General features: G+C 39.9%; 1 long non-coding RNA gene across 3 annotated transcripts in view; it reads left to right on the top strand.

The window, feature by feature from the left end:
* LOC149450785 (uncharacterized) overlaps positions 1-22,907 on the top strand; it is a 42,456-nt gene extending 19,549 nt beyond the window's left edge. The window contains exons 2-8 of one of the 3 annotated variants that reach the window (XR_016315207.1): positions 13,224-13,414; positions 14,773-14,827; positions 14,909-15,059; positions 18,246-18,312; positions 19,667-19,751; positions 20,075-20,159; positions 22,189-22,907. This is a non-coding gene — a long non-coding RNA (uncharacterized LOC149450785). Of the gene's footprint in view, positions 1-13,223; positions 13,415-14,772; positions 14,828-14,908; positions 15,060-18,245; positions 18,324-19,666; positions 19,752-20,074; positions 20,160-22,188 lie in introns of all 3 variants that reach the window. The other 2 variants (XR_016315209.1, XR_016315208.1) reach the window with 2 other exon arrangements.
* The last annotated feature ends 772 nt before the right edge of the window (positions 22,908-23,679 follow it).

Genomic DNA, 23,679 nt, shown 5'->3' with positions numbered 1-23,679 from the left:
TGCCACACCGCATTAAGGCAGTAATTGCTGCAAAAGGGGCCCAAACTAAGTACTGAGTACATATGCATGCTTATACATTTCAGAGGTCCGATATTGTTCTATGTACAATCCTTGTTTTATTGATTGCATGTAATATTCAAATTTTCTGAGATTGTGGAATTGGGGTTTTCATGAACTGTAAGCCATAATCATCACAATTATGACAACTCACGGCTTGAACTATCTCATGAGTCTATGAGTCTATCTCATATATTAGTTTCACCTTTTAAGTTGCATTACTGAAATAAATGAACTTTTGCACGATATTCTAATTTTTTGAGTTTCACCTGTATATTGTGACTGTTTTGTCATTGTGCCAGAATTTTGTATGTCTGAATTGCTTAAATAAAAGACATGTTTTTATATAATCTGGCATAATTTGCATACATACAGCTTCCCAGTTGGCATCATAATAGTCCCTAATATATAAGGTTCCTTTTTTTTAGTTATTATATAATGTTTGTCTATTTATTGAATTTATTTAGTGATGCTAGATTCCACATTACAGAATACTTAGACCCTGCTGTTGGATAAAAGGTCCAGTGTAATATTGTTAGATATACATAACCTATAATTGCTGTGGGGTTTATCTCCAAATAATTCAGTTCTCTTACCCAAATGTTTTTGGGTTGTGATAAGAGACTGTAGAACCCACAGAAAAAAACAGGTTGAGCTTTATAACTCCTTGCAGATGCAGTCCTTAATTGGAATCATTATCATGGAGTGTCTCATACAATTACTGTCTGCTTTGGCAGTATAGTAATATTGTAGCATTCCAAACAATATAATTCAGACTTTTTAAAAATGAATTATGTTTCTTTTCTTTGGAGACAAATAATGATTTCCATATTTGATTAAAAGTACGCAGCCTCAGTTAGAATCAATTGTATTTTTTACACTGATTGAATCATATAAGAGAAGATAACACACCATCATTATTACTTGTATTATGGTGATAATGTATATCAGTCAAAGTGTCGTTCTGCTACTCATTCATTACTGTAGGGATAACTTTTTGAAAGTTAGGATCATGTACTCCCTTCAAACTGCCAATCTTGTTAAAGGAAACCTGTCAAGTAAGTAAAAAATAGGTAGACTGCTATTGTTGACATCCTTAAAATGCTTATGCCTGGTTGCCATGTTGCTCCAGTACCTAAAGTTAGTTGCCCCGAACACATGCACATATGAGAACCTCTGACTATTTACTAATCTGTATTCATGTTAGAGATCTGTGACTTGACAATTATTGCAAGAAGTGGGGAAACATAACAGCCAGGGAAGTAGAAGTAGCATCAAAATTGAGCAGACCCACATCTGTATAAAAAAGCAGCGTATCTTCTGGAGAGCAAAATTATGCTTTGGTTTATGGAAACATTGGGGTAGATTTATTGAAACTGGTTCACTCAGAATCTGGTTCAACTGTGCATAGGAACCAATCATCTTCTAACCTCAGCTTCAATTAAGCTTTGGCTATAACACTTGGAAGCTGATTAGTTTCTATGCAGAGCTTAGCCAGATTTTGCACTCTCCCGTTTTAGTAAATAACTCCCATAGTCATTTATAAGGTACGTACATGTCCCTGTCAAAGAATAACATTGATGAATATACAGTATAGAGATTTGCAGGGTACATCGATTAATGTGGATTAGCCTGCTTGTCGTCTCTTCTGCCACAGAAACCTCTACCTAACTGCCAACATTTTTTTTTAAAACTGTACACCATTCTTGTTCAACCCACGGCCCATGAGTCCCAAGATGGCTATGAATGCAGCCCAACACAAAATCGTAAACTTACTTTAAATTTTTGTACAAATGTGTTTACACTTAGCAAACACATGCGGCTGAAGAAAAATTTTACAGTGTTTCTTTACTGGACTTTTATAAGTTTTATCTTTCCAAAGTAAAATATTCCACTCTTCACAATCACGCCTTATTCATGTTATCAGTTTGCGGCAGCACTTATTTATGTGTGTAATAGACAACATACCATACGGGGGAGGGGGTTTTTGGGGGGGACTAGGGGCTAGCCTTTTACCCACTGATTATGGCCCATAGAGGAGACCAGGGATTTTGTCTGCTTCTCCCGGTCAGAGCATGGAAAAGAACTCAGGTCAGCCTCTGATTACATGGAGAGAGCGGATCAGTCTGTGATGATGGATAATAACGTGAGAGCAAGGCATGATTAATTATCTGAATAAAGACAATAAAACTTCCCTTCTGGAGTGGATGGAAAGGTGTAGTATTGATCTGGTACAGGTTAATGGTCAGAGGAAATATGGTGGCCCTCCTGCAGACTGGGTTGGAGAAATTCCTCCACTTGGGACAGAAATATTTATCACCAACCTCCCTCAACAAATCTATGAAGATTAATGAATTCCACTTTTTCAGACTGTTGGAATATTGTATGAGTTTTGTTTTATGATGACTTTTCTAGTGGACAGATTATACAAGTGAAAGGCAAACACCTGAAAGACAGCAAGTGTAATGTACTTTGTATATCCAGGGATGTGGGCTTGTTGCCAGGCTGTCTAGGGTGGGCTCCTGGCTGGTGTGGGTGCTAGGCTGTTGATGACCTTACTGTTAATTAGATCACTGTTAGCTGTTAGCTTATAGCTGTTAATTCTATTACTGTTTGATTAGATCACTGTTAAATGTTAACTGTTTATTAGATGTACTGTTAGATGTACTGATGATTTTACCTTTTACAGGTTGCATTGTTTAGGATCATGTGATCAAGCTCTTATCTGATTTTGTGTGGTATAAATTCTGTGTGAATTTGCAATAAAGTTGAGTTCCTTGTTGTACCCAAGCTAGTGTTGTCTAGTTCTTGGATGCAATGCCCAGCTATAATACCTTGGTCCTGTGTCCCAGCGGCGAGGAAGCAGTTCTCTGATGGAAGCACCCAGGCGGTGTGCCAGGTTGTCTGTAATAGTAAGCAACTATTTTTTAAGCATGTGAAAGGCAAAATTAGAACCAAAATATCTTATGAACACCTTGAGATTTCTTGAGAATTGCTACTACAGCCATCAAATCAGATATTGATGTATTAGTTTATCAAAAACAGCTTCAAATATCACACTAGTTCTATACTGCCGTTTTTACTTTTATAACAAAAAATATTACAAAAAAATTAAGTTTTTATTACTCAGATAGGTAGATTACCTGTATCAGTGATCGTTAACTTGTGATCTGCTTCAACTTTTTCTGCTCATCAGATATCCTTATTGTTAGTGTATTTTATGTGTGACCCAAGACAATTTCTCTGCTTCCAATGTGGCCCAGGAAAGTCAAAAGTTTGAAAAAACCTTCTTTACACTAGGGCAGGCCATAGATGATGCGATTTTTTTCTTGCAACACAGTCAGTGTTGATGGGGGAATCCCTCTCTCGGAGCTACAATGTTTGGGAGAAGTGTCTATAGCCAGTGGCAATAATCACATTCCAAAAATCTGACATGCTTGTTGTACCCAAATAAATCGATAGATCAACTTGGGTACAATCAGCCTGCCGTTGAAGGCTTGGATTTTGGCCACTCCCTGCTGAAGCGGCAGAGATTTGAACCATCTATGGCCAGCTTCAGCCATGCATGTGCAGCACGGTGTACAGTCTCAGCATGATTGTGTGCCAAGACAAAATGCACATGAAAGGAAGTTACATAATCCTGGCCCAGCCAAGCTAGAGGCCAAAAACTTCTCTCTGGGAAGATGACCAGAAAATAGAAGTGCCTGCAATGGAGGGCAGCACTGATATTTCAGTGCTAGTGAGGACTCCTTTCTTAGGTACGTCAATCATAATGTGCAAATATGCTGTGCATATTAACAAGTTATGAAAATAACCTTTTGAGGGTGCAAAATCAAGAATTTATTCAGGCAGTTTACTTTAAAGCAAAACTTTGTGCAAATAATAATACACATAGTAGAAATGCATACTATGGGGGATATTTACTAAAGCTGGTGCACTCGGAATCTGGTGCTGCTGTGCATGATAGCTAATCAGCTTCTAACCTCAGCTTGTTCAGTTAAGCTTTGGCATTAAGGCTAGGTTCACATCTCCGCATTCCTGCGGGCCGCGTTTTATGTGGGCATGAGAGTCCAGTCATTTGAATGGACTCCTGTGCCTCAGGACACTCAGGGAAGAAGTCCCTGCACTTCTTCGGAAAACACAGCCCGCACGGGAACCAAGGTTCCCAGTACGGTTGCAATTTCCAGTGTGGGTGGAGTGCCATTAGAATTAATGGCACCCGCCCGCGGGTCCGCATTCCTCTGGAATCCGCAGCAGCACCACCCGCACAGATGTGAACCAGGGGTAAAACCTGCAAACTGATTGATTTCTTTGCATATACTTTCAGTTTTACTTGCCAAAGAATCCGTAATCCTGCATAACTAGACAGGTAACACACGCTGTCCATAAATAAGTAATTCAACTTCTTGGTTCAGGAGTTTATCTTTCTATGTTACTGAAAAATAGTTGGTGTTATTCAGCCCAGAAGAGTGCAGTCACTGGATCACAGAGCATTTAGTCTCCCAGTAACAGTGCCAGATATAGTGGGAATATCATCACACATGCTGGATGTTTTTTTTTTTCAAATTTTTCTTTTCTGGAAAACTGGTGTTAAGCTTTAAAATGATTGTAAAGTTTTTTTTTTAAATTAAAATAATAAATATGTTAGACTTTCCTGCTCTGTGCAATAGCATTTCAAAGATCAGCACCGAACTTCCTCTTCTGGGGTCCTCTACCAGGGCTGTGGGCTCCTCCTCTTCTGTGTCTGCCCCCATAGCAAGCTCTTGCAATGGGGGCAGATGTGTGGGTTTTCTCCCTAGCCAGGCTATGTGTGTCCATCAGGTGGACATTTAAACAAGGGGAGGGGCAGAGAAAACAGGACCAAACTCTGCATTTTTACACAATGCAGAGGATTAAGCCCTTAGGTTCCACAGTGAGTATAACAAGCATGCTTTATTGCATATACAGACAGATTTTACTGTTGTGGGTTTAGCAACACATTAAGGCAGGGTGGATAAAATTCAATGCTTTTTTTTTAAAAATCTGATTTTTTTTTTAATTAAATCTGATTTTTTAAAATAAAATGCTTTTTGAGGAAAATATATTACCATCCAAAGGTTATTCCATCATGAAATAAAGATTCGTTTTTTAATTATGTAGAATAAGGCTGTATATGTTTAATTTTTTTGGTAAATAAATTCCATTAATCCATTCACAATGTCATGCTCTTCCAGAGGTTTTTGTAAGATTATTGGGCAGTTTCTCTGTCTACAAGATATTATCACAGATGCTTGGTTTACTTTTGCAGTTCTCAAAACTAAATGTGACTCAGCGGAGATCACATGCCTCTTCTTCACAGCAAAAATGTTATAACATGAACAGAGTTAAGAAAAAGACCTTAATCCTAACTTCTACAAACCTATGAATACAGAATCAACCCCTTCAGTGCTAAGTTTCAAGAAGTTCAGTGAATAGAATAGAAACAATATTTTTCTGATTGTTTGGAGTGGAATAGATCTGCACAAGAAGAAAGTGAAACTAAGTGTGAGGAGGAAGGGGCTGACAGTCTTAAGTTTCTTAAAATATATATATTTTGTTTAGCCAAATTAGTTAACAAACATGAATGTTTGTTTAAGCAAATAACATATGCTGGAATGTTATTGTTTCAGTTGAATAAATCTATTTAAATTGTTATTATTAAGGTAATGATTATTTTTCTCCTTCCTAAGTACAACAGAAAAGTTGTCCAAATATGAATGATTAACCTATTAACTGGGGATAAAAAAACTAATACGAAAAGTTGTTATTCTAAAAATCTTCATCTACTTGCATATTAAAGTTATACCAGCAAGAATTAGTCTTTATGTAGAAAACTAGGATTTAAATCAAGCCTTACTGACTAGTGATTTAAATCGTGATTTAAATCAGTTTGATTTAAATCAAATCCACCCTGCATTAAGGTAAAACAAACTTTAGCCTTTAGAACCACTTTAAAGTGGAACTACCCCCCCTCCCCCCATTTAAAGGTTTCCCGAAACATTCAATGTTAAAGTCGAATACAATGAGCATGGATTCATTGGCTAATTCAGAGTTGCATTCAGAGGCATAAAAAAAATTATACATACCTCTAAAAGTGGTATTTTTTCTTCCCGTGTGCATGAGGCCTAACTGTTGCACTTACTTGTGTGCTTACATTAGTTTTCAAATATACTGTCAAGCCATGAAATGGTGTCAGAGCTGATCACATGTGCGCACCAATGGCAACTGCAGATCAAACTGATGGCAGCTTCCTTAGCTGTAAAGGATAGGTGGGTTTAGTTCTGATTTAGGTGTAAAATAAAGCTTAACTGTCATCATATCATAGCACATCGATGACAACAATGTTGCAGGATCCAGGACCATGAAGATGGAACTGGAGCCATATTTACTATCCTATCCACTGTACAATAAGAAGAATAAAGGCCTACTAGTTCTGCAATATATATGAGCTTTATTTTTCTTCCACTGAATCAGTTTTCCGTGTTGCTAATGGCATCTCGTTGTACAGTTTAATTTCCAACTCTTTATAACTTCCCTGTCCTCCAGTACTTGGCATGAGAAGATGCTTCATAAAATCCCAAGCCACCAGCCACAATTGGCTCATACATCTCTTGATCCAAAAGGATTTATTCTGCCCCTTTCCCACAAATAATTCTACTAGGAAAACATTTCCCTGCTTATATGTCCCAGAAGACCACTTTGGGGATGGAAATTTAGCCGGCAATTATATTTATCTATATGCTGCTTAATTTGAGGATGGTGTTAAATAACACACGCGAGTGGCCTGCTGTGTGTTATGAAAACATTTCTGCTATAAACAGGGCTTCTTACACTTTTCACTAAGTAGTAAATCAGAATTTTTTCATCAGATTTTTTCCTTTAAAATCCGCAGTTGTTTTATTAGATTAACACTTCCAGTGTCAGAGGCACTAGCACGTGTTACAATGTGGATCGCCTAGGTACACAGTGTAGCTGCCAAAATTTGAGAAGGATTAGAGCTAAACTGGGTTATTCAGCGAGGCAAAGAGCAACATAATAAATTGTAACAACTCATTGCAATTGATCAGAAACCGTGTTCAGTGAACTGAATTTTGATTGGTTGCTATACGTCAGGTAGTTTTCTGTACTTTAGGCAGTGACACCATGCTCCTTCCTACAAGAACCTTGGGAGTGTTGAGTAGCTCAAATCTCGTATGATGATGTTCCAGCACACAGTGCAGGAACATCTTTTCGTAAGAGTTGCGCTACTAAGCAGTCTCTGTAATCTTGCCAGATGTAGCGTGACATCACCATAGGCACAATGTGCATGCAAACCGGGTTTAAGGCAAGCACATTTAACTTTTTTCCCCTTCTGTTCTTTTTTATTTATTGCAACATTTTACCAATGGGATTGGGTTCACCATGGATCTGAGTAGTTTTTCCAGCACTTTTCACTGATGTTCAATTGGATTGAGATCTGGAGAATCTGGAGGCCAAGTCAACACCTCTAACTTGTTACTCTGTTCCTCAAACCATTTTTGAACCGATTTTGCAGTGTAGCAGGACACATTATTCTGCTGAAAGAGGCCACTGCCATCAGGTAATACCCCTTCCATGAAGGTGTGTACTTGGTCAGCAACAATGTTTACGTAGGTGGTACTTGTCAAGTAACAGGCAGGATCCAAGCTTTCTCAGCAGAATATCACCCAAAGCATCACACTAGTTCTTCCGGCTTGCCTTCTTCCAATTACATACACCTGGCCATCCGCATGTTGTAAAAGAAAACATGATCCATCAGACCAGGCCACCTTCTTCCATTGCTCTGTGGTCCATTTCTGATGTTCACATGCCCATTGTAGGCACTTTTGGCTGTGGACACGGGTCAGCATGGGCATCTTGACTGGTCTGCGACTACACAGTCCCATACACAACAAACTTCCATGCCTATTTTTCTGCTTTCAACACATCAACTTCAGGCACTTGCTGCCTAATATATCCCCTGACTTTCAGATGCACAAAACACATTACGCTGGCCCACTTTTAGTTAATAGGTTTAGTAGACTTCATGGCCAGTACAGTGGTGTGCATAATAGACAGACAGTGGGGTGTATTTACTGAAACTGGAGAGTGAAAATTCTGGTGCAGCTGAGCATTGCTGCCAATCAGCTTCTAACTTCAGCTTCTTCAATTAAGCTTTGACAAAAAAAGCTGATTGGTTTCTATGCAGAACTGCACCATATTTTGCACTCTCAAGATTTAGTAAATAACCCTTTCAACTATGGTGCGCGTGGTTATGTGCCAGTCCCTGCATTATAAAAGGGTGGGTTCCCACCAGCCGTTTGTCAGGGTGTGTTGTAGTATTTTAGTGAGAGTGAGCAGTCTGTGCAAAGAGAGTTAGTTGTCATATGGCGCTATACTTTGCAATATTGTGCGCATGCACTGGGGATTGCAGTGTGGTGGGCTATATATTCTTGTGTACCCCCATGGTTCATAGTTCAGAGACTCAACTCTTAGGAATAATTTCTTGTGAATGTAGCCACTTGTTCTGATAGATTAAAAGGCCGGGATTTGGGTTTAGTCTTTTTTAAGGGAGGGGAAGATGAAAGTACAGTTGTCTATAAATCCAGCTCTCCAAAGCCAGCCATAGTCCAGTTTTAGTAAATCAACCCATCTGCATTGGTTATGCATTGATTTAGCAACAGTGGTAGCAAAGTTTAAGTTGCTGCAATGGAAATATCATCATGATTTGTTTATCCTCTAGAGTAAGTTCTGCTTGAATGAAATTTTTTAAAAAATAAATTGCCTGTAAAGAAAAGATTTCCAAAACCTGCCTTTCTCCTCTGTGGCAAGTCATCTCTTAAGTCTTTCCAAAAGGTATGCCCCAGAAATATCTGCATCTGGTAGATTGGATTGGACTCTTCTACTGCGCGTTTTGGTTCCTCCCTCCAGTATTACATCACTACTGTGTTTTGCCGTGGTGTAGCAGCAAGTGGATGTAACCACAGCATGTGGCAGAGGATGCAATCACTGAGAAGTGTAGGAAGCTAAAGATTCTTCCACAAGCCACAGCTCTTAAAGAGGAAGAAATAAGCACTGCATGCTGGAGAAGTATGTATTAAGAGTCTTTACTTGCAGGCAGGGTTTGCCAGAATTGTTTTTTAAGGAACAGTCACTTTAAAAGACACTTTAATGCTACGTCCTTTTTTATAGTGGTAGGCATTTGTATGCATGGAAGGTGCTGCTAGCCCTTGGAGGCTGACATACAGCATGCTAAATTCTAGTCTAGCTGATCTAGTGGGGATGATTTATTAAAGGCAAATAGGCTGTTCACTTTGTCCCAGAGCTTAGTGAATGAGGTGAAATTCTTTGTTTTTGTTATTTTCCTTGCATGTGATCGGGTATTTTTTGCAAAGTGAAATTTCACCGTTTTTGCATAGCTCTGGGGGCAAACTCCTGCGCAAAATGCAACTTCCCTTTCAATGTGAACAACCTATTTGCCTTTAGTAAATCAACCCCTGTGCCTTTAGTACTTTATGAGTCCCTTATCCACAGGCACGAAGAGCAGAAGTTCTGATAGCTGTATGCTTGTTTGGGTTCAATATCTCAAAGTATAAAGCCAAAACAGCCAGGCAACTAGCATTATTTAGAAGGAGGCCCTCATTCTCTCACAGGCTTAGGGCCAAAAAAGTTTAATGATTTGATCTAGAGTTCAAACCTACTACAACCACAGAACAGGGGAACCGTAGAGAAGCTGTAGAAATGTCAGCTTGAGACGGCTTGCCAAAGAATCATACTTCCCCAATATCTTCCCCCTGGAGAACCAGTAATTTAATCAGCTCTACTTTCTGTGAGGTTTAATATAACAGCTTGCACTATAGATTATCTGTGATAGTAGTAGGTGTCACTGTAAACCCCAAAGTCACCATGCTGTGTTGCATATAATTTATGATGCCATTGTGATGTGTTTCTGCTTAGTGTTGTGCGCAGAAGGGACCCATTACCAGCAGTATGAAATCCAAATGGCTTTAAACCAAAGACAGAGCAGTTATCAAGCTGTGATACTGTAACTATTACCATGAGCTGATCATGTATTACATTTGTGCGGCAACATGATGCACTTCAGAGTCTTCTTTCTCGCTGTTATGTCACTCTACAGCCGTGCTTAGAAAATGCATGTATAATTACATGTGCAAAGAAACAGTTTATCATTTTAATGAGGCAACTAACCCACCTATTTCAAGGATAATATAGGTGCTCAACCAAAGATAAATCTACAGAATAAGGTAGTTAGTGCATGGAAATCACTGGTAATTAAAATACAGAGCATTCCAATGATATTTGAAAGCATTAACCAAAACGCTCCCGCGTATGTGGACTATTTACGGCTATAGAGAATGGGCAATTTGCTTAGACAATACAGTATGTAATTACATTAACTAAGCAAAAGGCAGGTAGATCAACAAACAGGCATATACATAGACAGACATATATTTTAGATCTGTGTGTCTGTCAGTCTGTATTCAGTAAAGAAACAAAGCAACAGATAGGCTTATGTAATATGGCTTAAAGTGAAAGTTAAGGCAAAACCTAACTAACACTAAACCCACTCCCACCCCCATTCTAAACCTATTCTATCTAACCCTGTAAAGAAGATATGTATACTTACCTATTCTGAAGCCGCTCCAGTCCAGTCTCCAGCGGTGGCTTCTGTATACAAGAAAGATTGCTGACAATGGCTGGAAATGTTTAGGAGATGACATCATGCATTGACTTACTATGGGGCATCCATTGTCAGCTGTTCTTCCTTTACACGGAAGCCGCCGCTGACAGCTGATCATATGACCACACCAGAGCAGCTTCAGAATAGGTACGGTAACTATTGGTCATCCTTGAATGCTTATTTTCTTCTTGTTTTTTAGTAATTTTTGGGATCTTTTATTTACAGGGTTAGAGAGAATAGGTTTAGAATGGGGTGGGAGTAGGTTTTGCCTGAACTAGCGCTTTAACTACATGACTTGAATCTCCGCTGATTGCCGATGCACCGGGTTAAATTCGAGCTATAGGTTTTCCTGCTGATACCAACTGGCTTGACTAAAGTCAATTGAACAATCAACTTTTGTCGAAGGAGCCGGTCAATAATTGTCAGATGCCCAGTGACTGCAGCCAATCAGATGATGAGCTGCCGAGCGCAGGCCAATTGGGCCCAAGTAATGACTGTATAGAGAATTTGACCTGCAAAAATCCGTATCCAGTGCCCCTCTACCACTACCTCTTGGAGATTACAATAGCAGGCAAGGATGATCCATCTATCCACACTTTTTGACAGCTGATCTTGTGACCAGAGGAGCTTCAGAATCGGTAAGTATTAGTCATCCTTGAACACCCAGTTTTCTTTGTTTTTAAAGTAATTTTTGGGATCTTTTATTTAGAGGGTTAGATTGAATAGGCTTAGAATGGGGTGGGAGTAGGTTTTGCCTGAAGGTGTACTTTAACTACACAACTTGAATCTCTACTGATTAATAATTAATTGGGTGAAATTCGAGCTTTAGGTTTACCTGTTGATACCAACTGGCTTGATAAAAGTCAATTGAACAATCAACTTTTGTCTAAGCAGCTGGCTATAGGTTTTCCTGTTGATACCAACTGGCTTGACAAAAGTCAGTTGAACAATCAACTTTTGTCGAAGGAGCTGGTGTATAATTGTCAGATGCCCAGTGACTGCAGCTAATCAGACGATGAGCTGCCAAGCACAGGCCAATTGGGCCCAAGTAATGACTGGATACAGAATTTGACCTGCAAAAATCCGTATCCAGTGCCCCTCTACCACTACCTCTTGGAGATTACAATAGCAGGCAAGGATGATCCATCTATCCACACTTTTTGACAGCTGATCATGTGACCAGGGCAGCTTCAGAATAGGTAAGTATTAGTCATCCTTGAACGCCCAGTTTTCTTCGTGTTTTTTAGTACTTTTTGGGATCTTTTATTTAGAGGGTTAGATAGAATAGGCTTAGAATGGGGTGGGAGTAGGTTTTGCCTGAACGTGTACTTTAACTACACGACTTGAATCTCCACTGATTAATAATGAATTGGGTGAAATTCGAGCTATATATTTACCTGTTGATACCAACTAGCTTGATAAAAGTCAATTGAACAATCAACTTTTGTTGAAGGAGCTGGTGGATTATTGTCAGATGACTGTGACTGAACCCAACAGATGATGAGCTGCCAAATACAGGCCAATTGGGCCCAAGTAATAACTCTATATGTAATTTAACCCGCAAAAATCCGTGTCCAGTGCCCCTCTACCACTACCCCTTGGAGATCACAATAGCAGGAATGGATGATCCATCTATCCACAGTATCTAGCATGGATAGAGTGATCTGTTGGATTTTTTTTTGTTCAGCCCATAGTCCTGATATCTATAAGTGTATTACCAGCTTTAGGGACTAATATATGAAAATATCTTAAAGGGCAAATATCGTAGGTCCCCTTCACGTTGTAGCATTGTATTACAGTGCTGTACCGCATGCATGTTAGCATGTGTTGCATGAACACAGCCCATTTATTTTGATTAGGCTGCCAGCACACCACAATGCAAAACCAGAGTCAAGCTTAATTTTAATGTATTACATGACAATGTAATACATGACAATGTGGATTGCAGTATGTTGCACTGCAGAGCACATGTGTCAGCACCTACTGTACTTGTGTGTTGGGGTGCCTTTCAGTGACTAAACGTCAGGTACGCCAGGTAACTAGCATTTTTAGTTGGTGCATGTTAATATACCAAAGAGCAAATGGAAATAACCACATCAGAATTGATATTTTGGTGATATAAATTGTTGTCATGGGTCTCTGCACTTTGTTTTGCTCTTTGTACTGCCTTATTGATTGACCTCAATGTATTTCACAGAAGTCAGCAAGAGGTTAAAATCTCACTACTAAGTGGTTAAAGATATCACATGTAGCTTAACAAAGATAAATGAGGATGTTCAATGCATAGTAACCCATAATAACCCAATCCGAAAAATAATATCTTAATGGATCTGATTACAGTAAATTAAATGTGATTGGCTGCTACAGATTCACATGTGTACTGTGTATCATAATAATTGTTTTCATAAAATAGTGTATTCACTTTTTTTTCTTTTTTTCTTCTTCTTAGAATTCTCCTCCAGCCCTTTTTGGCCGTTTCCTGTCTATATGCACTCGCTCCCGTTTGGCCGTGCATCTTTGCATTGAACGTGTTTTCTGATGGGTGGATCATGCCTGCCCGATGTGTGTCAAAACAACTGCTTGTAGTCTTGTCACAAGGTGACAATTCATAATCATGAATATTTTCCCATCCCAACCTGGGTAAGTCTGGAGCATGGGGGAGGGGGTACTTTAGCAACGATCAGTTGGTTAACTGGTGATTAACGTACAAAAATGCATATGTTGCCAACCTACCATGAATCCATTAAAAAGTACAAGGTTTTTATTAAAATGATCACACAACGGACTGCTTTGTCAAACATGTAATAAATGCAATGTAATGCAACAGGCATGCATTTAAATCACCAATCAGATAAGAGCAAACATCAAAGGGAAACTCCCTCTTGACCTCTAAGATCATAATGACATGATAAACCTGCCAAATTTAGGAAAATAATAGCCACTTTAACATTATATCACATGTATACCACAATGGCATAGTAAACATAATATTGAAAGGAGGGTCCAGGGTACCTTAGCACATCAAACACAGCATCTCTCAACCTTACTTATTACTACCTGTTGTAAAAAGAATATGATCAGACACATCTGTCTAAACAGAGAGTGAGAGACATAACAGCCTGGATCAGGACGAGTTCAGTTACTAGGCAGCGACGCATGCACAGCACAGCGGCGGATCCGTCAGTTAATCTGGCCCAGGTCACTGTTTTGTAGGGTTACAATTCAGGAGCTTAACTGGGAGACAGTTGTCACCCTATAAAAGGAAGTGTTTGCTCAGGGACTTTCATGGCAGGATCACAGCTATTATTTTATTGAAAGCTTCAGATTTAAAAAGTCTAAAAACAACCAATTTTGGAAATTACACATTACAGTTTATATGAGATTTTAATGACTTGGTTTAGATGTACTATTAATTAGCAAGAATGAGTGAGCAACAATGCACTTACACAGCTTCTGTACAATCAGGTGGACTCTTGCAATAGACACATAATACATCAGTTGAAACAAAGGAAGGTCAACAGTCTGTTAGGCCCTAGAATCGCTATGATAATGCCTGCAATTTCAAAATGCTCTGCTAAAATGTCAAATCATGGAACCACAAGTTAAGGTGCCATTCATTTTAATGTCAATCAGCTATCAGTATTTGGGTAATCATGCTGCAATTGCAGCAAACCACATGACATGACATGTGTCTTCCCAAAAAAGTTCACTTCTTTTGGGTGGCATGCAATGCAGTTTGCTGTGATTGCACCGTGATTTATCATGCGACAATTGTGGCAGAGCCACACTGCGTTTTCCGGTGCCATGGAAATCAATGGCACCTTAACACATGGTTGTGTGATCTGTCATTTTAGCAGAAAATTTTGAAATTGTGGGAATAATTGCGTTAATTCTGCCCGCTATTCAAAACATCCTAGTGTGAATGGGGCATTACAGTCAACTTTTTAAATTATCAGTAACATTTTTGGGTTTACAATTTTTTTTTGTTTTTTTTGCAGCTAAAGTCAGATAAAAACATTTTATAAGGACAGAAGCCACGTGGTGAACATTCAGGTAATGAGCTCGCAAAATGATTTCACTATTTATTTAACACCGTTCCTCTGTAAGGCTTAACTTCTTAATCTTTCCTGTTAGAGGGTGGCTATGTTCATTCTTCATGATCCGACTGTATGCAGGAATTTAGCCATCGTCTCTTGCTCACTCTAGAGATGGACTATGGATTTGCAGTGAGCATAGAGCAGTGTGTGTGGCCACAACCAACGTTTGCCTGTTATTCCAAACAAAGGTAAGTAAGGGGGAAAAGGAGAGGTTCAGGAGCACACAGAGGACATTACAAGGAGGCAGACATACACAGTAGGAAACAGTAGGAAACAATTCCATGAACAATAGATTGCAGGGCCATTAAGTAGTGAATGCGTATGGATTATCTTTGGAGAAAAAGGATACCGTCTTACCTTCTATTTTCTGTACATTGTCAAAAAAATCTCTGACAATTTTATCATGTTCTCGTCTGAATTGTAAATATTACATTCTGTCAATATTGCAGTGTGGACATTTCCCCCTCTAGTTTCTGTAGATTAGTCTGACTGTGTACTACACACCACTGTGCTCCCCCCAGCTCACAGTTTGTATGCTCTGCTCCTCCACTTGCTGGCGGTTTAGATGATGCCATCATTCAGAAAGAGCAATGATGGCACAACTCACAATCAATGCTAGAACAGTCCACAATCAATGGGATTATCAAATGAGAGACATTGCTTACAAGTTTTGCAGCAGTGAGCAGCTTGTTATACTGATGTGTCCATGTAGGCTGCAGAACAGCAACTGCAAAATAAACAGCAAAAAGACTGGATTAGTAATAGCTCCAAAGTGCGGAAAACCACAGCTGAAGGAGTATGCTCTAATGCTGTTACATAGCCACCTTCAGCACTGTTTAATGTTAGTGAGGTGGGGCTGTAGTCAGGGCCGAGCAAAAGGCTTCTGGAGAAGTGCAGGACATGGAAAAATGGCCATTGCCTAGAAGTCCCTTATTCTTTTGGAGAGGGTGTTCATAGTACTAATACCAAATAAAAGTGAGGACATTGAATGATATCCTATTATAAATGTTTCAGGTTATGTCCACTCATATAACTGTAATAAAGTACCTATATCTAAACCCTTAATGGATATTCAGATTGCTAAAATTCTGTGTATCATAAATATTTGTCAGACTTCTTTTCATAACATAGTTTGTCACCTTTGTTTTTCTAAGAGCAGTTAATTTTTTTTTAACCACTTCCAGTCTACATGTGCATGTTCCAGCATTGTCTGTATGTAATTTCTCTGGACTGGCTTCCTAACTGTGGACCTGCTCCATGTGTTGGGCAGCACAGTGGCTATATGGTTAGCACTTCCGCCTGGCAGTACTTGGGTCACTGGTTCAAATCCCAACCACGGCACCACCTGCCTGGAGTTTGTAGGTTCTCCCTATGCCTGTGTGGGTTTCCTCCAGGTACTCCAGTTTCTTCCCACACTCCAAAGAAATGCTGGTAGGTGAATTGGCTCCTGTCTAAATTGGCCCTAGTATGTGTATGTATGGATGTAAGTTAGGGACCTTAGACTATACCCCCCTTGAGGGTTAGGGACTGATGTGCAATATATATGTAAAGCAGTGTGTAAATTGATAGCACTATATAAGTACCTGAAATAAATAACCATAACATTTTAAATTAGATTTTACACCCCTTGAGGGTTAGGGACCAATGTGAATGTACAATATATATGTAAAACATAATTAAGTACCTGAAATAAATAAGTACCAAAAATAAATAAATGTGTCAACCATGTCTAAATCAGGGGTGACTGGTGCATGGTGCACAAGTGGGAGACAGTTGTCACCCATAGCAGTAAGCACCTGAACAAGGACTTCCCAGGATTGCTGGGAAGTATTAGAATTAAAGATGAGTACTTAAAGTGGAAGAAAAGCCTGAGTTTAACTATTCTTAAAAATGTTCCCTCCCCTCTATTCCTACCTATTTTGCCTAAAATGTATAAAAAGGATCTGTGTACTTACCTATATTTAATCTGCCCTGGTCCGGTCATGTGATCCTGCAACTCCGGCTCAGGGAGCATTAAGAAAAAGCTGTGGATTCCCAGAGTGATGATGTCACCCATAGGCTCTCATGTTCCAGTCACTGCTGGCGCTCTTTCCTCCTGCAGCCACAGTTCACTGACACAGAGCTGTAGGAACAAATCAGAGCAGATTAAAACTGGTAAATACACATCCCTCCAAAGACAGGAATCAATGCAGCTCTGCATGCTAATCCCAAATCACCCTGAAGTCATAGAAAGAGAGAATTACTGTACACTCATTTGATTAAAAAAAAACCTTCCCTCTGAGATCCCACAAGATTTCAGGGTGGAAAAGGTTTTTTTTCTTTTAAAGCATATGACTGTAATTTACTGCGCATGCGTGAGATGAGACACATGGGGGTTAATTTACTAAAGCTGGAGAGTCCAAAATCAGACTCACTTCTGCATAGAAACCAATCAGCTTCCAGGTTTCATTGCCAAAGCTTCATTGAACAAGCTGAGGTTAGAAGCTGATTGGTTTCTATGCAGAAGGGAGTCTGATTTTGGACTCTCCAGCTTTAGTAAATAAACCCCATGATGTCATCGGTGATCCAGCAAAGAGGAAGACAGTCACCGATGATGCCTTTTTTTTTATAATTGCAGCATGCTTTTCCATCCCATGGGGATGGCACTGGGGAAGCCATTTGAGAAGAGAGTGGATAAGAACTACTATGGTTGCTAGATTCACTACATAGATTGATTATGGGGGTGGGCAGTGAAACCTCAAATGAGGGACATACATGGCCAGTTCACACTATACTAAGATCTGAATGCGTTGTGCATTCCTGTGAGAATCTATGCGGTGCAATTTCAAGCTCATTCATTTGAATGGGCTAGAAATCGTACCGCACCACGCTTAACGTAGTACATGCACTACTTTTTCTAAACGCATGGCACCCACATCGCATGGTACTTTGTATAATGCTGTTTGGTAAGCGCTGGTGCGAGCCAATGCAATGCGTTTGTAACCTGTGTTCAGGGTGTCGTTAACTTTAACTGACCCTCGCAGCAGATCGCAAAACCATTGCGATTGGAATGCAGTGCGCAAAGCCGCATGGGAACGTGGCTCTCAGGCACCATATTCTTGTGTGAACAAGCCCTAAGTTTATAAAGCATAGTAGGGAAGATTTACTAAAACTGGCGCACTCAGAATTGGGTGGAGCTGTGCATGGTAGTTAATCAGCTTCTAACTTCAGCTTGTTCAATAAAGTTTTGACAATAAAATCTGGGAGTTGATCAGTTTCTATGCAGAACTACACCAGATTTTGCACTCTCCAGTTTTAGTAAATAGCTTCCTGTATATCATATAAAATTGCCCTTTAAAAAAAAGAAAACAGTTTTTTTTTTACTTTTTTCATAGGGTTCATGTACACGGGACGTTTGGAAAACACTTCTGAACGATGGAAACTGACTGCTGGAAAACATAGGTTAAAAAAACGTCTGTTTAGCCACGTTTGCATACTACGTTTGCGTGTAGAAGTGTTTTTTAAAGATAACATCAGGAGACCTTCCAAAATGCCCAGAATGCACTGAAAAACAGTAAAAAATTAATTATTTCAGACATTTTGAGATAAATAGATAGAGCAGAAGCAGAGAGGGCAGTATGTGTTGAGATTACCTATCTTTTCTGGTTGTATTCACTATGGATCCCATCATGAGCATAATGCAGCACATTCTACCATTTTTTCCTTCACATAAAACCTGGAACTGACTGCACTGGTGCACCGGGTCCATTTGAATACATGGAAAATGCTTTGCATGCATTTCTGATGATGAAAAAAGGCTCTGGACAGCATCTGGATATGGAGCAGTTAAAAAACGCTTCTAAACGCAAATGCTTATAAAGGCGGTTAGCTGTGTTTACACGCGTTTACAAGCATTTGCCGTTTGAAATGCTGATAAAATCTATTCCTGAAAGCTAGTTTGGTGCGTTAAAAAAAACCCGACTGTAAACTCAACTGCCTGTAAACAACTGTAAATGACGATGTGTTTATGGACATATAGGAAAACATTAGGGAGAGTTCAGTGGCTGCTGAAAAAAAAATGCAGAAAAGCTCCTGATGTGAGTTTATCAGCTGCAGTGTACATGAACCCTTACATTGTTGCATCTCAGTTCTGATGGTCTCTTGCAGCCTCTTTACAGTCCTGTCTACATGCACTACAGCCAGGGGCGGACTGACCATTTGGAAACTCGGGCAATGCCCGAGGGCCCGGGGTCAGTAGGGGGCCCCATGAGATGCCCCTGGTACCTTTTTCATAGGCATTTTTGAGTTTGGGCAAGGACACAGGGGCCCCATGATCCTCTATTGCCCGGGGGCCCCATGAGTTGTCATTCCGCCCCTGACTACAGCGATGGTTGCCTGGCAGATCTCAGGGTGGGTTTCTTTATGATGACAACAGTGGACCATGCTTGCATAGTTTGTGGTAAAACAGGCACTTGTAGTCTCCATCTGGTGTCCTTGTGACAGGGTGACAACGCAGGAGCAATGTAGTCCTATAACTGTACGTACCTACACAAGGACTTTCATAGCAGGACTTCCAATTAATATTTCAATGAGAGCCAGGGGAATTAAAAATAACGAACAATCACTTTTGAAATAACATTAACATGGTAATTTCATTTTAAAGGTTATTTGAGATTTTAATGACTGTGCTTAGATCTACCTTAAGCATTTACGTTTTCAAAACATATATTTTATTTTAACCCCATTGTACAAAAAAACAGCGAAACGCTTATAAAGTCATTTATATTAATATTTATTAATGGCTTATTTCATGCAGCTCACTATTACAACGTTCTCTGGAGAACACAGAATGTAACACCAGGATTACTGTATACACAGGACACTGACAGTTGCACTTTGTGGTGAGTTCACACTGAAACTCTGTCATTTCTCTGTTGGTTTTGAAAATCAAAATGTAACCCCTTTACCACAGCTACACTCCTATGAGTCTTAATACCATCCGCTGCATCTTGCTTTGTTGTCCAGTTCTGGAGACCACATGCTCCCCTACACCCTATAGGTATGTTGTGGCAGTTGCAATGCAAAAAAGAAACAGAAGGGGATTGCTGGGGAGGTGGGTATCAGTGTGTCTGGGTGGTGGCTTTGCACAGACACTGACATTTTTTCCATACAGGTAAAGTGACAATGTCTCTTTAAAAGTTTTGTTTTATTGTTTGATGTCTAGGTCTCCATTACGGACCTTTCCCTTACTTTGTGCTCCAATGAACAGAAAGAGAGGAGAAGCTCTCCAACAGGGACTCAGAATGACAGTAAGCCTGGTTATAATTAAATACAGTGTTTAATTGCCTGTTCCCTTCAAAGAGAGTTCCTCTCTGTCTCTGTGTTGATGACCACCTTTACTAGGACAGGAAGTCAGGGTAAACCTCTCCAATAAGGACACGTACAACAATTCAAGTTTTGAGCTGATTATATATGTACAGTGTGACAGATTCTTGCTTCAACACAAGTGATGTTTATGCGGGGATCTCTCCTGCTGTGCTATTGTACTCTGACAGCAGGGGCTCACCCCCCCTTCAGAATACTCTGATCAGAGCTCGCAACCATTGGCTACTACAAGTGCTGATCAAATGCTGGTTTTCCAGCATGACCAATTGACAGAAGTTGGTCATAAGACTGGATTTTGTTGAACAGGTAGCAGTACACATGTACCAAAATGTCTGTACATGTGTACTGGACTTTGCAAAGCTACTAAAGCTGGCCATATGTAGAAAAGGGGGTGGGGGGGGGTGGGATAGTTGGATAATGGCGAAACTTCCTTCATGTTCTCCATTAACTTGTTGGGCATCAAGTGTGGTTTGCATGAGAGGACTACCCCTGGAATGGGTTCTTCTGGACTACACTAGGCACCTGTAACAGTGTTACTGTCTCACACATGGGGTACCTTTACTCCATTTTCATCAATGTCCTCTACACTTGCACCATAATGGTTCTCCAGTTAACTCTCAGGTCCCCATGTAAAATGTACATCGTTCCATTACCGTTTGCAATTAGGAGGGCTGTGCTGAACACTGACCACAACCACATGTCCAGCATTTTCCACTACTGTCCCCAGTAGCAGAGTGGGTCCTGCCGTGCACCTAGTGTAGGCACTTGACTTTACTCGTGAGCGTCTGTACCTTTTTACAGGATGGGGAGTCCACTCCTGTTGCTATAAGAGATGGACAGTGGTGGAAGGAGAGCCAACAACATCTCCCTTCTGGCTAGAGGCCGCTCCACCTGTAACAGGTACACGCTATAGACAGGCTGCTTGATAAACTTCTGTTACCCTAGGTAAGCACTTGCTTGCACTCCACACTGTGTTAACTCTTGTGGAGCTGTCTTCATACCAGAGTGTGTTCATTGACCCAGACCTTAGACTATAGATGCTGGCTACTTGCATTACACCCCTTGAGTAACTTCAAACCAAGCGGGAAAAAAAGTTTCAAAGCTTTACGTGGAAAAATGCAGAATGAACACCTCAATGCCCAACATGCAAAACAGAATTGTGCCTTTGTCCCGACTCCTAACTCAGGCTATGTACTGCCCCAGCATATCTGCAGTAGGTAAAGTCTATGTAGAGACACAAGCCCATCAGAAGTGTTCGCCAGCAACTGGTATCTTTGGGGCAAACCACAGGTGCAGAGGACCTTCTATGTTACGGCAGTAGCAGATGACATTCTTGCATTCCTCCCAGTTGCGGTTCCTCTGATCTTCTCTTTCTCAAGGGCTCTCAGGCCTGGGACTTCCTCTTTCAGACCACTGTCCCTCTTTTATATAACAGGATCAGTTGGCCTAGAGATAACCCGTCAAAACCTAAAGAACCAGGAAAGGCATTAACCATTACCCTCCCGTCTGGGGCATCACCTAACTAGAACATACTTCTACCTGCCTACACATACACTACTATAAATAAATCTGGCCATACACAGCTTGGATGTTAGATGATTTTTGCTGAATCAGACAAAATTTAAGCCATGAGTGGCCCTGTTGGTACCACACAGATCAACAAAACTCAACCGAAACATCAATGGACGCGGGTGGAAAATGGTCAGACAAATGGTTGCTGTGGATGCTTGAATACAGTAGATGACAGAGGAGATTCCTCCACCTTATCTTACTTCACACTATATTAGATCAAGCCCATAGCCTTTGTGGACATCAGATGTTAGATTTACATAGCACTCACTCTCTTTTTGCATGTTAATTGGTTATATTAATATCAGAATGCTCTCACTCTCTCTTAGAACAATTTCTTGTTTTTCATTTGGACTGATTCCACCTTTTGGCTTTCTTCAATAGAGTCTAATGGACAACATTCAGTACATATATCATGAGATATGCAGAACCTTTATTCCAATGGATGACAAAGTGTACAGGTTTGATATTCTTTGAGGACTTGTTCACACCAGCTGCCAAGATGACTTTTACAGAAATGTCAGGAGCTTGCTGCATAATACTGAATCAAGCTCACAGCTGCTGTGTGGGCTTGTTTTAACCTTTTGGACATACTAGACACATCTAAAATGCTGAAGTGGTTAAGAAAGGAACTTGGGAGTTACTTTTACCAAAATTAACCCTGTCTGTACTGTGCTGGCAAATCTTATTATCAATTGTAAACTGGATGTGCACTCTGTCTGTCCTAACAAACTATTACAGATCATATATTGATAGATCAACTTGTATACAACCAGCAAGCTTATACATGGATCAAAATTTGATCCATGTATGGCCGGATTTACTGGATGAAGCAAATATGTATTTATATTATCCATCCAATCCAAAGAAAGCCAAAAACCACTAAAGTGGTTAAATTTCTCTGCACACAATTGGATGACTAAAGTGAATGCAGATTTACCTTATTCTCTAAGTTAAATGAACATTCTCTCCTTTAGAAAATCAACCCCATGGTGTGATTCCCATTTGTAGAACAATGCATTCGATGTGTGAGGTACATAATTGTATTTGCGTTGCTTGTTCATGTATTCCTGTTTTGCAAATAAAGTATCAGTTTGTCATTAGGTGTCAAGAGTTCTGCACTGAGTTATGTGTTGTTACAGGAAGCATGTTCTTTTGCTTGCGTTCCTTCTGGATTACCTGGTTGAAGCACATATAACAATTACATAACCTATTTTAAATAAATTTATGAAATGAGACTATTTAGGGTTAGGACAGCTTGAATATGAACCCCGCAGTCTCTATTGTAACCTGTAGATGCTGCCTGACGTTCATCTCTCCATAACTGAAGTACACAGAGGCTGTGTAATAGCCATAATTACATAATAGCATAAGTGCTATAATAATAATTAATAATGTAATGAAGAAGCAGGAGAAGCATTTTGCAGTGAACTACTTTGTTGCTTCTAGGCCTAAAAGAAGCCAAATGTTGTTTGGAGAGTGGTTATGCACAGCACTAAGGTCTCATGACCATTAGCAGGAGAAAAACAGTGTCAAAAATGCACCTGTAGCCAGATTTTTGCAAATGCATTTAAGCACATCAAGCACTTGAGCATATACTCATTTCATTGCCCAGAATATTAATTTACTTATTTAGGCTCCTGCCTCTAAGGCCTCATGTACACTGCTTTTCGGGGGTTTTTTGGCCAAAGCCTCTGAACTCAACTCAATAAAAGTCTATTTGTCCATGTACACATAGGCTTTTACCAGAGTTTAGGTCCAGCAGAGTTTAGGAGCAGTGAAACATGTTAACGGTACTGCATTTAAACATGTTTTTGCCTGGTTTAGCGTTTTTCTGTTGCCAAGAGAGTTAAACGTCTAGGGGTGTTAATGTGT

The sequence above is a fragment of the Staurois parvus genome, unplaced genomic scaffold (assembly GCF_062004578.1).
Source record: "Staurois parvus isolate SC_StPar_1 unplaced genomic scaffold, SC_StPar_1.0 ptg000562l, whole genome shotgun sequence".
In the NCBI taxonomy this organism is placed as follows: Eukaryota; Metazoa; Chordata; class Amphibia; order Anura; family Ranidae; genus Staurois; species Staurois parvus.
This window is presented reverse-complemented; position numbering and strand designations above follow the sequence as displayed.